This window comes from Oncorhynchus tshawytscha, linkage group LG30 (assembly GCF_018296145.1).
Source record: "Oncorhynchus tshawytscha isolate Ot180627B linkage group LG30, Otsh_v2.0, whole genome shotgun sequence".
In the NCBI taxonomy this organism is placed as follows: Eukaryota; Metazoa; Chordata; class Actinopteri; order Salmoniformes; family Salmonidae; genus Oncorhynchus; species Oncorhynchus tshawytscha.
In genome coordinates this window covers 8350530-8367391 of record NC_056458.1, presented here as the reverse complement: position 1 = coordinate 8367391, position 16862 = coordinate 8350530, and the positions used below count along the sequence as shown (strand labels likewise).

General features: G+C 41.3%; 1 protein-coding gene across 3 annotated transcripts in view; it reads right to left on the bottom strand.

The window, feature by feature from the left end:
• Nucleotides 1-13730, bottom strand: part of LOC112228845 (spectrin beta chain, non-erythrocytic 1-like) — a 101784-nt gene extending 88054 nt beyond the window's left edge. For 2 of the 3 annotated variants that reach the window (XM_042309368.1, XM_042309370.1), the window contains exon 1: nt 13102-13730. The gene's annotated coding sequence lies outside the window, so the exon portion shown is untranslated. The remainder of the gene's footprint in view (nt 1-13101) is intronic. The other variant, XM_042309372.1, reaches the window with a different exon arrangement.
• Nucleotides 13731-16862: the final 3132 nt, after the last annotated feature.

The following is a 16862-nucleotide window of genomic DNA, read 5'->3' as shown; positions in this document are numbered from 1 at the left end:
CAAGCTCCTGGACATTTCTGGGGGGGAATGGCCCTAGCCCTCACCCTCCAATCCAACAGGTCCCAGACATGCTCAATGGGATAGAGATCCAGGCTCTTCGCTGACCATAGCAGAACACTTACATTCCTGTCTTGCAGGAAATGACGTACGGAACGAGCAGTATGGCTGGTAGCATTGTCATGCTGGAGGGTCATGTCAGGATGAGCCTGCAGGAAAGGTACCACATGAGGGAGGAGGATGTCTTCCCTGTAACACACAGCGTTGAGATTGCAGGCAATGACAACAAGCTCAGTCCAATGATGCTGTGATACACCGCCCCAGACCATGACGGAACCTCCACCTCCAAATTGATTCCACTCCAGAATACAGGCCTCGGTGTAACGCTTATTCCTTCGACATTAAACGCAAATCCGACCATCACCCCTGGTGAGACAACACCGCAACTCGTCAGTGAAGAGCACTTCGCAAGTCCTGTCTGGTCCAGCAACGGTGGGTTTGTGCCCATAGGCGACGTTGTTGCCGGTGATGTCTGGTGAAGACCTGCCTTATAACAGGCCTACAAGCCCTCAGTCCAGCCTCTCTCAGCCTATTGCGGACAATCTGAGCACTGATGGAGGGATTGTGCATTCCTGGTGTAACTCGGGCAGTTGTTGCCATCCTGCACCTGTCCCACACGTGTGATGTTCGGATGTACCGATCCTGTGCAGGTGTTGTTACACGTGGTCTGCCACTGCAAGGACAATCAGCTGTCCGTCCTGTCTCCCTGTAGCGCTGTCTTATGCATCTCACAGTACGGACATTGCATTTGGCTACCTAATTTGCATAGGTTACAGGTAGGCCTAGGCAGATAACATTCCATGAAGTTTGAATCACCACTACAGAAACAATAGGCAGTGGAGAGCCTCATTCTGGTCCAAATATGATAATTAGGGCATTCATGAAATCCAGGCATTAAAACAGAATTCAACAATATTCAAAAATGTATTGACCTTAGGGAATCAAACTAAACATTTAAAAAATGTTTTATTAATGTAATGAATTTGCTCAAGTTTATCATAAGACATGAACCAAATGAATCAGTGATTCGTAGTTCGAGCAACTTTCTGAAGAAGCAAGGAGAATGCCCCGGTCTGCATGTGTGGTCTTCCACTTTGTGAAGCCGTTAGCGATGATGCTAATGAAAACAGTCTTCTGGTAGATGGATAGCCTTTCCCAAAAACCTTCTCAATTAAATATGAACTACAAAGTAGCCTATGCTTACCTGGCAGAATGATATCATGATTATTTTCATCAATCCAGTGGGTATTTGTTTTGCAAACTACAATGACAAGTGCGCTACAAATAAACAGCTAAACAACTCTCTCTTGCTAGGTTCGTACTTGAATTAAATGGTAATTACACCCCAAAATGAACATTTCTCTGATTTTTTCCAGACCTCATGTGGTCTCCTGACATGGCTTAAGCATTGGTGTGGACCTAGAAAAACAACAAGATTGGATGTTTTATTTTAAAAATGGATTGAATTTGGGAAAGAACCAAACGAAATCAGGCAAAAATTACGGGTTTTATAGAGCCCTACCTAACAATACTTTTTCATGAATTGGGGCTATGCAAAATCAGAAAGATAATACTTAAGACTGATAGAACCCTTACATTGTTTCAATATAACCTTTCATTTCTTTTCCATGATAATGTGGGCTATTTACTTCATTTTTCTGTTTTAATAAAATATGTGAACAAACATCAGCAGCAATTCATATTGTGTAGTAAAACTGTAAATATGACTTTAATCTCAAGAGAAGACAGGTTAAATGTAAAAAGGTCCCTTAGAAAACAGTCCTGGGCCCATATCCACAAAGTGTCTCATAATAGGGGTGCTGATCGAGGATCAGTTTAACATTTTAGATCATAATGAATACGATTATATGGACAGATGTGGACCTGATCCTAGACCATTTTGCTGTGTATTTCAGATGGAATCAAGTCATTAGAATGTTCCTGAGGCCACCAAAATAGAGTGCATTTTCTGTTTGGCTGGCTACTCTATGTACTTGTGGAAAACACTGCAAATATATATATTTTTTTCAAATTGAAAAGGTGTCATGTCAAATCGGTGAATCTTAATTCGGAGCAGATGGTTAAGAGTTTTTGGAAAACATGGTCACATCAACTGAGGGAGATTTTACCGAAATTCAGTTACCAAGCATTGCATCGGTTTATTTAAAATGTTCCGTGTAAATTGTTACAGGGCTCTAGGCTTAACTTTAAAAATACATTTTTTTTTTTTTTTTTTTTACAAGGAACACGCCTAAGTTGAAGTGCGCCTAAGTTGAAAAATGTTGGCGAACACAAAATAACAAAGGAAATTGAGGTATTAATGCTAGAATCCTTAAAATGGTCGCACTGTAGAGCCCCGAGTTAAAAGTAGTCATTGTGCATAGTTCTATGGTTTGTTATACTTTGAAATTATATATATTTTTTAAAAATACATTAAGTGAAAAACCTGAGTCCGTTAACGTGGAATTGCCCAGAGGACAATTTATTGAAGCACTATAAACAGCCCAGCAATTCAAATACCCCATACAAAACCCAGACAATGAGGAAATCACTGTCCTCAAGTAGCTTAAGCATGCAGGTAGACCATGGCATTCATTTTGGTCCATCTCAATGTTTCAATTAGCTGTGTGGACTAATGACAACACACTGGAACTTTCATATTCAACCTTGTAAAAAACAAAATGTTTTTTCTAAAGTGCATATTGAGATGTCATAACATTAATCTTCATTGGGCAGATCAAATTAATCCTGCTGAAGAGGCTGAGAGCAATACTGAAATGTGAAGAGGTGCTCGATTTGATACTGTACACCCACCAAAAAAAGAATAGGCAGAAACAGAAGGGTAAAAAACTGAAGGCTATTTGCCTTTTATCTCAATGGCAGAATAAAGTTTAAATGAGTTGTTGCATCAGGACCTGCACATCTGATAAGAACAATAACACTGTTAGTGATAATGGCATGACTTAGCTTAACTGACATGGATGACTGCAGCACAATGATCCTGTGAGTGGCCGGAGATGAAACAAGCTTGTATGGGAGGGATTCTGAGCATCAGCACTATGGGGGGGCCCCACAATTGCATTCCCCAGCCTCCATATAACTTGCGCTCTCCAAACATCCATCCATTCCTCACCCACCTAGGGTCGACAACTGAAGACACTCGCTAAACCCGTCCAATAGTCTATCCATAGATCTGAAGTAGTCCATACTAGAGGTCAACCGATTATGATTTTTCAACGCCGATAGATTATTGGGAGGACCAAAAAAAGCCGATAGAAATATATAAAATCGGCCGATTTCAAAATCGGTAATAATGACAATTACAACAATACTGAATGAACACTTATTTTAACTTAATATAATACATAATAACATCAATTTAGTCTCAAATAATGAAACATGTTCAATTTAGTTTAAATAAATGCAAAAACAGTGCTGGACAAGTAAAAATGCAATATGTGCCATGTAAAAAAGCCAACGTTTAAATTCCTTGCTCAGAACATATGAAAGCTGGTGGTTCCTTTTAACATGAGTCTTCAATATTCCCAGTTAAGAAGTTTTAGGTTGTAGTTATTATAGGAATCTCTCTGTACCATTTGTATTTCATATACCTCGGACTATTGGCTGTTCTTCTTATAGGCACTATAGTATTGCCAGCCTAATCTTGGGAGTTGATAGGCTTGAAGTCATAAACAGCGCTGTGCTTCAAGCATTGCAAAGAGCTGCTGGCAAACGCAGGAAGTGATGTTCGAATAAATGCTTACGAGCCTGCTGCTGCCTGTCACCTCTGTCAGACTGCTCTATCAAATCATAGACTTAATTATAGAAAATAAATACACAGAAATACGAGCCTTAGGTCATTAATATGGTCAAATCCGAAAACTATAATTTCAAAAACAAAACATTTATTCTTTCAGTGAAATACGGAACCGTTCCGTATTTTATTGAACGGGTGGCAACCCTAAGTCTAAATATTGCTGTTACATTGCACAACCTTCAAATGGTATAATTATAGAAAATGTATCACGGTTAATTAGGAAGAAATGGTCTTCACACAGTTCGCAATGAGCCAGTCGGCCCAAACTGCTGCATATACCCTGACTCTGCTTGCACTGAACGCAAGAGAAGTGACAATTTCCCTAGTTAATATTGCCTGCTAACATGAATTTCTTTTAAATAAACAGGTTTTAAAAAATATACTTCTGTATTGATTTTTAAAAAAGGCATTGATGTTTATGGTTAGGTACATTAGTGCAACGATTGTGCTTTTTTTGTGAATGCGGTTTTGTTAAATCACCACCCATTTGGCTAAGTAGGCTGTGATTCGATGATAAATTAACAGGCACCACATTGATTATATGCAACGCGGGACAAGCTAGTTAAACTAGTAATATCAACCATGTGTAGTTAACTAGTGATTATGTTCAGATTGATTGTTTTTTTATAAGATAAGTTTAATGCTAGCTAGCAACTTACCGTGGCTCCTTGCGGCACTCGCGTAACAGGTGGTCAGCCTGCCACGCAGTCTCCTCGTGGATTGCAATGTAATCGGCCATGCCGATTAATAGGTCGACCTTTAGTCAATACCCCTCTCAACAGCATATACTGTACATGTAAAGGATAAACAGGTTCCCAACAGCATGACTAATAGGCTACGTCCAAGACTAATAGATTCAAACAAAATAAACATCGGCAATTAGGCTGATGCACCATGCAAACATTTAAATTTCACAAATCCTGTTGATTAACACACCACTGCACCAATGGCTGGACTACATCCATCTAGAGCTCGCAATACTGTACTCATAAAAATGTTAGTGGAAAATAGTGGGTCTGTCTAGGCTGGGGGAGCACAAGGGTGGGTATGGTTTTGAAAGATATAAGACAGCTTTGCGATAGGATCGTTTTTGTCATTGGCCCATAAAAGGTTCTCCGTAAGTGGTCATTCAGTCATAATCAGTGGCGATTTTAGCAAGTAAATCTTGGTGGAGCAAACGTAACAATTTCTTTAGATGCATGCCAGCAAAGCCACTACACAACACTAAGCAATACATAAATGTAACTATAATGGTGGCAAACGGTGCCCACATAAAGCGGTCCCAACATCAGAGCTTTGTTTGTTTTCGGCACCATGAAGTGAATCCTTACCACCGCTACACCTGGCTATCAGCGGAGCCTTGTCTGGCAGCCAAACAGTTCATTAAGCCTCATTTACTGCCTTTTTAAAAACCATAGCTGATACGAATGACTTGCTTAAATAAATATGGCTTTTACTGACTCCTTGTGGATTTGTGTAACTCGATAAAAACCGCATCCTTCAATAATGACGAACTCTGACATGAGAAGTACAAACTACGACACAAGGGAACGATGAGGGGATCTGAGGCAAGGAGTCATTTCGATTATGACATTAATGAGCGAGCTAAGACGGACGTAATCAATATAACTATTTGTTCAGCACTTTGAAATGTACAGCAACAGATTTCAGAACATTTGCGTATTCTTACAGTATTCTCCCTGTACACCAAGTTAGAAACGCATGATAAATAACTGGGGCATATAAGGAGACAAAGAACGCTTTTACAATATTCAAATGATTACATTAATCCAAGACTGCCTATAGGCTACATGTGCACCACCAAATCAGAATAGGCTAAATTAAGAGGTGCAAATAGACCAAATTTGCATGGGCTACTAACAGCTTAACACACAACATACACATCGTATTACTTAGCTACAGTATACATAGATCCCTGGCATATTACATCATTTACACAGCAGCATACAAGACATAGGCCTATTTTAGCACTGTTATACTTGAACAGGAAGGTGGCACGGTGGTTCTTCTTGTGTGCAAACTTTGTCATCAAAGTCTGGCATTCTATGGATTTGTGGTGCTTTCAAGACAACTGGGAACTCAGAAAAAAAACTAGGTCGAATCATGACGTCAGCAATCTTCAGGTTGGAAAGTCAGAGCTCTAGAAAGAGGCCAGAGTTCCCGACTTGGAATTCCGAGTTGGATGACCGTTCAAAATGTATTTTCCCAGTCGGAGCTCATTTTTTCCCCCTTCGTTCCCAGTTGTGTTGAATGCACCGAAGTCGGAGATTTCCCAGTTCTGAGTTCACAGTTGTTTTGAACCCAGCAGAAGTCATGCTGGATTGACAGCATTGCCAATGTATTCAACATTTTCTGGTGCGCGAGTGTGAATGTTTATCCTTTTAAAGCTTGGAAAATAGACCCTTTCAGACAGACATTTTAAATCCTTAAACCCAGACTTGGACCAAACACCCTCCCCACCAAATAGCAGGCAGGGGAAGCAAAATAGTGATTGCAGTTAACCACTGACTCCTTCCAAACCACTCATTGGTGAATTTGCGATTTTTACGACTTATTGTGTAATGTTAATATCCAATGGCTGTTGCGCACCGATACATTTAATCTATAATTTCCTCTTAAAATGTTCAATCCCGAGTGGTGCAGCGGTCTAAGGCACTGCATCTCAGTGCAAGTGGCGTCACTACAGTCCCTGGTTCGAATCCAGGCTGCATCACAGCCGGCCGTGATCAGGAGTTCCATGAGGGTGGAGCACAATTGGCCTAGCATCTGGGTTTGGCCGGGGTAGAATGTCATTGAAAATGAGAATTTGTTCTTAACTGACTTGCCTCGTTAAAGAAAAATGTATTCATATGAAGGATTGAAAAGGATTTGCCAGTAGATTGTCAACGTTATTCATGATGATGACTGCTTGTCTCTAAGATTTTGATGTATGTATGATGTTGACATGATCAATCCAATCAAAGCTACAGTAGATAAGGTGATTTGACATCATTTTTATCTGTGGCCAATGACCATAAGCCTTCTTGAATGGGCACTTCTAATAAAAATCTATGGCAGAAACCAACGGGGCTTGAACTGCCAAGCTCTCCCTGAAGATTCTAAGGTGACGTAGTGTCCCCATGAGTGACAGAACACTGAGCCAATCACAGCGCAACTAGAGAAAAGTACCAACGCCTACGCTCTGTGCTTTCGCTGGCTGCCCCTCCACCACAGAAAGCACTGAGCTAAGCTGAAACGCCTGCATTTTGCAGCTGCCTTACTCAAGAGACCATGTATGTATGCAGCTATATTAACTGAAGGATTTGTATTTCATTAAATTTTTTGCAAACTGATATGTAACACATATTAATGCAAAAATGACATGCAAAAATAGGCCAATTATAATATATACAGTGGGGCAAAGTAGTATTTAGTCAGCCACCAATTGTGCAAGTTCTCCCACTTAAAAAGATGAGGCCTGTAATTTTCATCATAGGTACACATCAACTATGACAGACAAAATGAGAGAGAAAAATATCCAGAAAATCACATTGTAGGATTTTTATGAATTTATTTGCAAATTATGGTGGAAAATAAACTTGTTATTGACCAAATACTTACCTCAATACTTTGTTATATACCCTTTGTTGGCAATGACAGAGGTCAAACGTTTTCTGTAAGTCTTCACAAGGCCTCTAGTCTTTTTAAGTGGGAGAACTTGCACAATTGGCGGCTGACTAAATACTTTTTTGCCCCACTGTATATAGTACCAGTCAAAGTTCCGACACATACTCACTGTATTTAAAAAAAACTAATTTCCACATTGTAGAATAATAGTGAAGACATCAAAATTATGAAATAACACATATGGAATCATGTAGTAACCAAAAAAGTGTTAACAAATCAAAATACATTTTATATTTGAGTCTAAGTAGCCACCCTTTGCCTTGATGACAGCTTTGCACACTCTTGGCATTCTCTCACCCAGCTTCATGAGATAATTGAAATGCATTCCATGTGACTAACAGGTGTGCCTTGTTAAAAGATAATTTGTGGTATTTCTTTTCTTCTTAATGTATGTGAGCCAATCAGTTGTGTTGTGACAAGGTAGGGGTGGTATACAGAAGATAGCCCTATTTGGTAAAAGACCAAGTCCATATTATGGCAAGAACAGCTCAGATAAGCAAAGAGAACTGACAGTCAATCATTACTTTAAGACAGGGAGGTCAGTCAATTCAGAAAATTTCAAGAACTTTGAAAGTGTCTTCAAGTGCAGTTGCAAAAACCATCAAGTGCTATGATGAAACTGGCTTTCATGAGGACCGCCACAGGATAGGAAGACCTAGAGTTACCTCTACTGTAGAGGATAAGTTCATTAGAGTTACCAGCCTCAGAAATCACAGCCCAAATAAATGCTTCACGGAGTTCAAGTAACAGACACATCTCAACATCAATTGTTCAGAGGAGACTGTGTGAATCAGGCCTTCATGGTCAAATTGCTGCAAAAAAGGACACCAATAAGAAGAAGATACTTGCTTGGGCCAAGAAACACTAGCAATGGACATTAGACTGGTGGAAATCTGTCCTTTAGTCTGATTAATACAAATTAGATTTTTCGTTCCAACCGCTATATCTTTGTGAGAGGCAGAGTAGGTGAACGGATGATCTCCACATGTATAGTTCCCACCGTGAAGCATGGAGGAGGAGGTGTGATGCTGCTTTGTTGGTGACACCATTTGTGATGCATTTAGAATTCAAGGCACACAACCAGCATGGCTACCACAGCATTCTGCAGTGATACACCATCCCATCTGGTTTGCGCTGAGTGGGACTATCATTTGTTTTTCAAATGAACAATGACCCAACACACCTCCATGCTGTGAAAGGGTTATTTGACCATGGAGATTGATGGAGTGCTGCATCAGATGACTTGGCCTCCACAATCACCCGATCTCAATCCAATTGAGATGGTTTGGGATGAGTTGTACCGCAGAGTGAAGAAAACACAGCCAACAAGTGCTCAGCACGAGGGAACTCTTTCAAGACTGTTCAAGACTGTTGGAAAAGCATTCCAGGTGAAGCTGGTTGAGAGAATGCCCAGTGTGTGCAAAGCTGTCATCAAGGCAAAGGGTGGCTACTTTGAAGAACCTCAAATATAAAATCTATTTTGATTTGTTAACACTTTTTTGGTTACTACATGATTCCATCGTTTTGATGTTGTCACTATTATTCTACAAAGTAGAAAATAGTACAAATAAAAACCCTTGAATGAGTAGGTGTCCAAACTTTTGACTGGTACCATCACCATTCAAAAGTTTGCAGTCACTTAGAAATGTCCTTGTTTTTGAAAGAAATCCAAATTTTGTCCATTAAAATATCAAATTGATCAGAAGTTTAGAGTAGACATTGTTAAAGTTGTAAATGACTATTGTAGCTGGAAACGGCTGAATTTTAATGGAATACCTACGTACGCCCATTATCAGCAACCATCACTCATGTGTTCCAATGGCACGTTGTGTTAGCTAATCAAAGTTTATCATTTTAAAAGGCTAATTGATCATTAGAAAACCCTTTTGGAATTATGTTAGCACAACTGAAAACTGTTGTTCTGATTAAAGAAGCAAGAAATCTGCCCTTCTTTAGACTAGTTGAGTATCTGGAGCATCAGCATTTGTAGGTTTGATTACAGGCTCAAAAAAGGCCAGAAACACCAGTCTCAACGTAAACAGTGAAGAGGCGACTCCAGGATGCTGTCCTTCTAGGCAGAGTTGCAAAGAAAATGCCATATCTCAGACTGGCATATAAAAAGAAAAGATTAAGATGGGCAAAAGAACACAGACACTGGACAGAGGAACCCTGTCTAGAAGGCCACCATCCCAGAGTCACCTCCTCACTGTTGACTTTGAGACTGGTGTTTTGCGGGTACTATTTAATGAAGCTGCCAGTTGAGGACTTGAGGCATCTGTTTCTCAAACTAGATACTAATGTACTTGTCCTCTTGCTCAGAGTTGCATCGGGGCCTCCCACTCCTCTTTCTACTCTTTCTATACAGTTTGCGCTGTACTGTGAAGGATGTAGTGCACTGCGTTGTACCAGATCTTCAGTTTCTTGGCAATTTGTCGCATGGATTAGCCTTCATTTCTCAGAACAAGAATAGACTGACGAGTTTCAGAAGAAAGTTTTGTTTCTAGCCTGTAATCGAACCCACAAATGCTGATGCTCCAGATACTCAACTAGTCTAAAGAAGGCCAGTTTTATTTCTCTTTAATCAGAATAGTTTTCAGCTGTGCTAACAATTGCAAATGGGTTTTCTAATGATCAAATTAGCCTTTTAAAATTATAAACTTGGATTATCTAACACAACGTGCCATTGGAACACAGGAGTGATGGTTTCTGATAATGGACCTCTGTACGCCTATGTACAGTGCCTTGCGAAAGTATTCGGCCCCCTTGAACTTTGCAACCTTTTGCCACATTTCAGGCTTCAAACATAAAGATATAAAACTATTTTTTTGTGAAGAATCAACAACAAGTGGGACACAATCATGAAGTGGAACGACATTTATTGGATATTTCAAACTTTTTTAACAAATCAAAAACTGAAAAATTGGGCGTGCAAAATTATTCAGCCCCCTTAAGTTAATACTTTGTAGCGCCACCTTTTGCTGCGATTACAGCTGTAAGTCGCTTGGGGTATGTCTCTATCAGTTTTGCACATCGAGAGACTGACATTTTTCCCATTCCTCCTTGCAAAACAGCTCGAGCTCAGTGAGGTTGGATGGAGAGCATTTGTGAACAGCAGTTTTCAGTTCTTTCCACAGATTCTCGATTGGATTCAGGTCTGGACTTTGACTTGGCCATTCTAACACCTGGATATGTTTATTTTTGAACCATTCCATTGTAGATTTTGCTTTAGGTTTTGGATCATTGTCTTGTTGGAAGACAAATCTCCGTCCCAGTCTCAGGTCTTTTGCAGACTCCATCAGGTTTTCTTCCAGAATGGTCCTGTATTTGGCTCCATCCATCTTCCCATCAATTTTAACCATCTTCCCTGTCCCTGCTGAAGAAAAGCAGGCCCAAACCATGATGCTGCCACCACCATGTTTGACAGTGGGGATGGTGTGTTCTGGGTGATGAGCTGTGTTGCTTTTACGCCAAAACATAACGCTTTGCATTGTTGCCAAAAAGTTCAATTTTGGTTTCATCTGACCAGAGCACCTTCTTCCACATGTTTGGCGTGTCTCCCAGGTGGCTTGTGGCAAACTTTAAACGACACTTTTTATGGATATCTTTAAGAAATGGCTTTCTTCTTGCCACTCTTCCATAAAGGCCAGATTTGTGCAATATACGACTTGATTGTTGTCCTATGGACAGAGTCTCCCACCTCAGCTGTAGATCTCTGCAGTTCATCCAGAGTGATCATGGGCCTCTTGGCTGCATCTCTGATCAGTCTTCTCCTTGTATGAGCTGAAAGTTTAGAGGGACGGCCAGGTCTTGGTAGATTTGCAGTGGTCTGATACTCCTTCCATTTCAATATTATCGCTTGCACAGTGCTCCTTGGGATGTTTAAAGCTTGGGAAATCTTTTTGTATCCAAATCCGGCTTTAAACTTCTTCACAACAGTATCTCGGACCTGCCTGGTGTGTTCCTTGTTCTGCTCTCTGCGCTTTTAAGGACCTCTGAGACTATCACAGTGCAGGTGCATTTATACGGAGACTTGATTACACACAGGTGGATTGTATTTATCATCATTAGTCATTTAGGTCAACATTGGATCATTCAGAGATCCTCACTGAACTTCTGAGAGTTTGCTGCACTGAAAGTAAAGGGGCTGAATAATTTTGCACGCCCAATTTTTCAGTTTTTGATTTGTTAAAAAAGTTTGAAATATCCAATAAATGTCATTCCACTTCATGATTGTGACCCACTTGTTGTTGATTCTTCACAAAAAATACAGTTTTATATCTTTATGTTTGAAGCCTGAAATGTGGCAAAAGGTCGCAAAGTTCAAGGGGGCCGAATACTTTCGCAAGGCACTGTAGATATTCCATTTTTTTTTTAAATCAGCCGTTTCCAGCTACAATAGTCATTTACAACATGAACAATGTCTACACTGTATTTCTGATCAATTGTGTGTTATTTTAGTGGACAAAAAAAATGCTTTTCTTTCAAAAACAAGGACATTTCTAAGTGACTCCAAACTTTTGAACGACACACACACACACACACACACATATACACACTAAACGGGTAGGGCTCAAAACCTGCCCTGAATGACAGGTCTCCACTGGTCATAATCATAACTCAAATGGTGACTAAACCGTAGCTGACAAAACACAGGTTTAGTTTCCTACTAAATCATATACAACGTGGTGTTTTCATCCAAGTTATCTAAACTGATCCTCCTCGTACAGGCCACACCGGCTCTGTCCAGGAAGAAAAAAAAAAAAAACACTTGGAGGTTGACATCAATACACCACTTAGCTAGCTATGCATTACAGATATGATCTTAACAGGCCAGCCATCTGAAATTATAACGGTTGTAGTTTATATCCACAGGCAATTAACATTGCAATTGTGAGCAAGCAGCAGATGATGCTGGCTACCTCCGTGTCCCCAGAGAAGAACGATCGTGTCGTTTCCTTGGTCTCGTCGTGAGACAGCGCAACAGCCAGGTTTACCCATAGCTACGATGACATATCAAAACTCCTACGAAGCTCGCTCAGTAGAACATTTACAAAGCTATGCAAACAAACATTTGATGGAGATGCTTCATATAATTTGAGTCGGGTATTCATACACAGTTTGAGGGCGAGATACCTTGCCCAACGCTAATGTCATGTTCAGTGGGACGCCGGGTAGTCACACAGCGCCTGGTTGGACAATATGGTCAGGTTGGATGGCTGGCGGACTCGACCGAGAAGATGAGGGGCGCTATCAAGCTAGTAGCTAACTGGCGAACATCGACTCAAACAAAGGCAACACAGCATGGCGAGGTAGCCAATAGAATACACATTAAATAGCCAAGTTGAGAGCAAATGCTTTATTAATGTATGGCTCATTTTTTTTTAGACAATGGTCGATTTTTAAAATGACAAAGGGTACCCCCAAAAACATCTTTACCTGAATATTAGGATTAGCCCACGTTTGCTAGCTAGCTGGTTCTGGGTGGCGGAGGTGATGCTGTGTTGGAGAGAGAGAGAGAGAGAAAAAAAAAGCACGCTTACCCGTTCTCGCGGTTTATCTTCGTTGGTGGTTGGCTCTCGATATTTTTACCGCGTCACTGATCAAATATAAAACTAACATAAAGAGTATCTGGTTACTGGCATTAGTGACTTAATTCAATGTGAATGTTTCAAATCCAAGTTGGCAGCGTATTTCTGTTTAAATCCGCATCCTTGAGTCAGATCTTTTCACGCTGCTTGTGCAGCACGGCGTGATACGAAACATAGGTAGTCCTCTACATTTGACAGAAACATAGGCAGTCCTCTACATTTGACAGAAACATAGGCAGTCCTCTACATTTGACAGAGTAAAGGCAAAGCAATGGTGGTAGGCTACTCGCAAGGATATACGAAATCGTTGATAAGTTAGCATCGGAGAGATGTCCGCAGTTTCCTAGATAACCTCCGACGGTCGTCCCCTAATTCCGTTCGTTCAACAGGGAGGGAGAAAGAAAGAATGAATGATACGGGGGGGATGAGTACGCTCAGTCAATCACATTCATACCGCGGAGACACGCAAAGCCTCCAGAGTGGTGCTGTCCCTGGTTCATAATTTCAGCCTGATTCCAACCCAACAATTTCCGTTTATTAGTCGCAATATTGGGCTCCTTTGTGGACCCCATGCATACACGGTATCCTTTCTGCAAATGTGAACAGAGAAACGTTTTTTTTTTTTTTTTTATGGGGGCGGATGAATATTGAACATTGTGTGTAATGAGTCAGGTAGGCCTATACCAATGACTAAATTGATCAAAATACGTATGTGAATCACGTGTTGGAACTATCGCAAAACGTGTGATTCTGACGCGTCTACATCGATATGATCCTCCTGGCAAATCGATTTTTTTTCTTTAAATCGGACCATAGGCTATTTATCTATCCTTCCATCCTCCATAGAAATAGCAACTGATCAATATAGTGTGATTATAGCGGCACACTCCCCAATAGTGTGTCAATGAACAGTAGCCTAAACACAAACCTGTTGCCCTCCAAGGCCTATGCATTTCAGTAAAACACTTTTTTTTCTCCAGTTGAGTTTATTTGCACAGGGAAACAATCACACAGAAAACAATTTCAGTCACACAGGAGCCTGTATGCAGGATGAGGCAGGATAGTCACTGTATTTAACTCAGAACACGAGCATCCACCTTTATGATACAGTCTTAAAATGACTGCAGACAGAGAGGGGCAGAACTTGCTCCATTTAAACAGTGAAAGTTATAAGAAATGTTACACCTATGCTTTTGACAAATAGACTAGGTACACATTATAATGACTCTAGTAGGAAGCAGAGCACACCTACATTACAGATGAGTGTGTGTGTCAGTGTAGCCAAAATGGTCTAAACAAAACAATGATCAAAGTCATCGCTATTGTTCTTGTGTGTTGGTTATGTTGGTCACTGTGCCCCCCCTCCCATGCACTCTATATTTCTGTGTGTCTGTCCCACCTTGATCTGTTCTATGAGCCATATAGTGCAGTGATTAGGAGATGAGAAGTGGCTCAAACGGTTGTCTGTTGGCGTGTGTGCCGTGCTCGACAGGGGGCTGAAATCTGACAGGGGGTGGTGAAGAGTCAAATCTACCAGTCGGTCCAGGGGAAGTCCTCAGGACTAGACATTTACCATCTGGACTCTCCCTTCACATTAACGGTTCTGACACCGAGTCAGAGAGAGTGACCCAGTCCACTCATCTATCTGAAGCGGGAATAGGTGTGTGTGTTTGCAGATTATGTTTAACAAACTGTCTATACCTCTGCCTTGGGAACTTGGGAATGTCTCACCCACCCACTTTGGACAACCATGCTGTTCTACCTCCAAACTTTCTTTGTCTCCCTCTTCATCTCTCTTTCACTCTGTGTTTCTCGCTCTCTATCTGTGGTAGACTGAAACAAGCTAGAGCATTTTACCAGTGTGCAATAGATCATCCCATCCCCCCAGAGCCCCTCCATTCCATTCCCGCTCCTGTCCCGCCCCTACCTGGTCCCCTCTTTTAAACAGACGGCCAATCCACAATCCACTGTGACAAAGGGAAAGAGCTGAGTGCATGATATCAGGGTGCTACTGGCAGCCAGACTCTGGCCAGCACATTTGCTTACACAGGGGTGCTTTCTGCAGATTGCAGCAGTTTGAGCTAAACCCCCCTCTGTCCACTCACTATGGATAGGGCCTAGAGGGGGAGGAGGGCATCACAAGTGTGAGGGATGGTGTGGGGTCGGGGTAGTCAAAATCAGTCATTATTTGTTTGTCTCTTTGACGGTTTGTTTTACACACCATTTTTATGTTGTTGTCCATGATCATGATCATGATCATGGTTTGCTCTCATAATGAGTGTGTCTGTCCTTTGTGAGTATGTGTGTTTGCGGTTGATAATCCCATCCTCAGCCAGGGTATGTGATACATGTGACTCCATTACGGGGCCCACCACCCTGCTACCATTGCTGTGGGCCTGACTGCTGTAGCTAACCCCAGGGGAGAGGGGAAAGGGGAGGAGGTGGATGTATATAGAGAGAGTGAGACACAGGAGGTGAGAGTTAGGGAGGGAGGGAGTATACCCCAGAGAGGGTGGAGATCAAACAGAACAGGCCTCTGCAGCCTGTGGCAGAAAGCACACGGCCCTCTACCACAATTTCTAACATCAGTCCCACCTCGTCTTCCTTAGCCTTTTCTCTCAGCTCTTACCTCCGGTGCGTGATTCACTCCAGAAGAAGGAGCATCCTCAACTGAGGGCTCTCACAGAATGGGATTCCATGGTTGAAATGCTATGGTTGATTGCTCCTGGCCGGAACCACGGAATGCAAATATATTATTATTGTTCAACATTAATTAATGTAGAAATTGTGAAATTATAGCATTTAAGCAATAACGCCCGAGGGGGTGTGGTATATGGCCAATATACCACGGCTAAGGGCTTTTCTTATACACGACTCAACACAGAGTGCCTGGATACAGCTGTGGTATGTTGGCCAAATATATATATAAATATATAATAAATAAATAAATACATATATATATATACATATTCGCCTTTATTTAACCAGGTAGACAAATTGAGAACAAGTTCTCATTTACAATTGCGACTTGGCCAAGATAAAGCAAAGCAGTTCGACACATACAACAACACAGAGTTACACATGGAGTAAAACAAACATATAGTCAATAATACGGTAGAAAAATAAGTCTATATACGATGTGAGCAAATGAGGTGAGATAAGGGAGGTAAAGGCAAAAAAAGGCCATGGTGGCGAAGTAAATACAATATAGCAAGTAAAACACTGGAATGGTAGAGTTGCAGTGGAAAAATGTGCAAAGTAGAGATAGAAATAATGGGGTGCAAAGGAGCAAAATAAATACAGTAGGGGGAGAGGTAGTTGTTTGCGCTAAATTTTAGATGGGCTATATACAGGTGCAGTAATCTGTGAACTGCTCTGACAGCTGGTGCTTAAAGCTAGTGAGGGAGATAAGTGTTTCCATTTTGGTAGTTTGTTCCAGTCATTGGCAGTAGAGAACTGGAAGGAGAGGCGGCCAAAGGAAGAATTGGTTTTGGGGGTGACCAGAGAGATATACCTGCTGGAGCGCGTGCTACAGGTGGGTGCTGCTAGGGTGACCAGCGAGCTGAGATAAGGGGGGACTTTACCTAGCAGGGTCTTGTAGATGACCTGGAGCCAGTGGGTTTGGCGACGAGTATGAAGCGAGGGCCAGCCAACGAGATCGTACAGGTTGCAGTGGTGGATAGTATATGGGGCTTTGGTGACAAAATGGATGG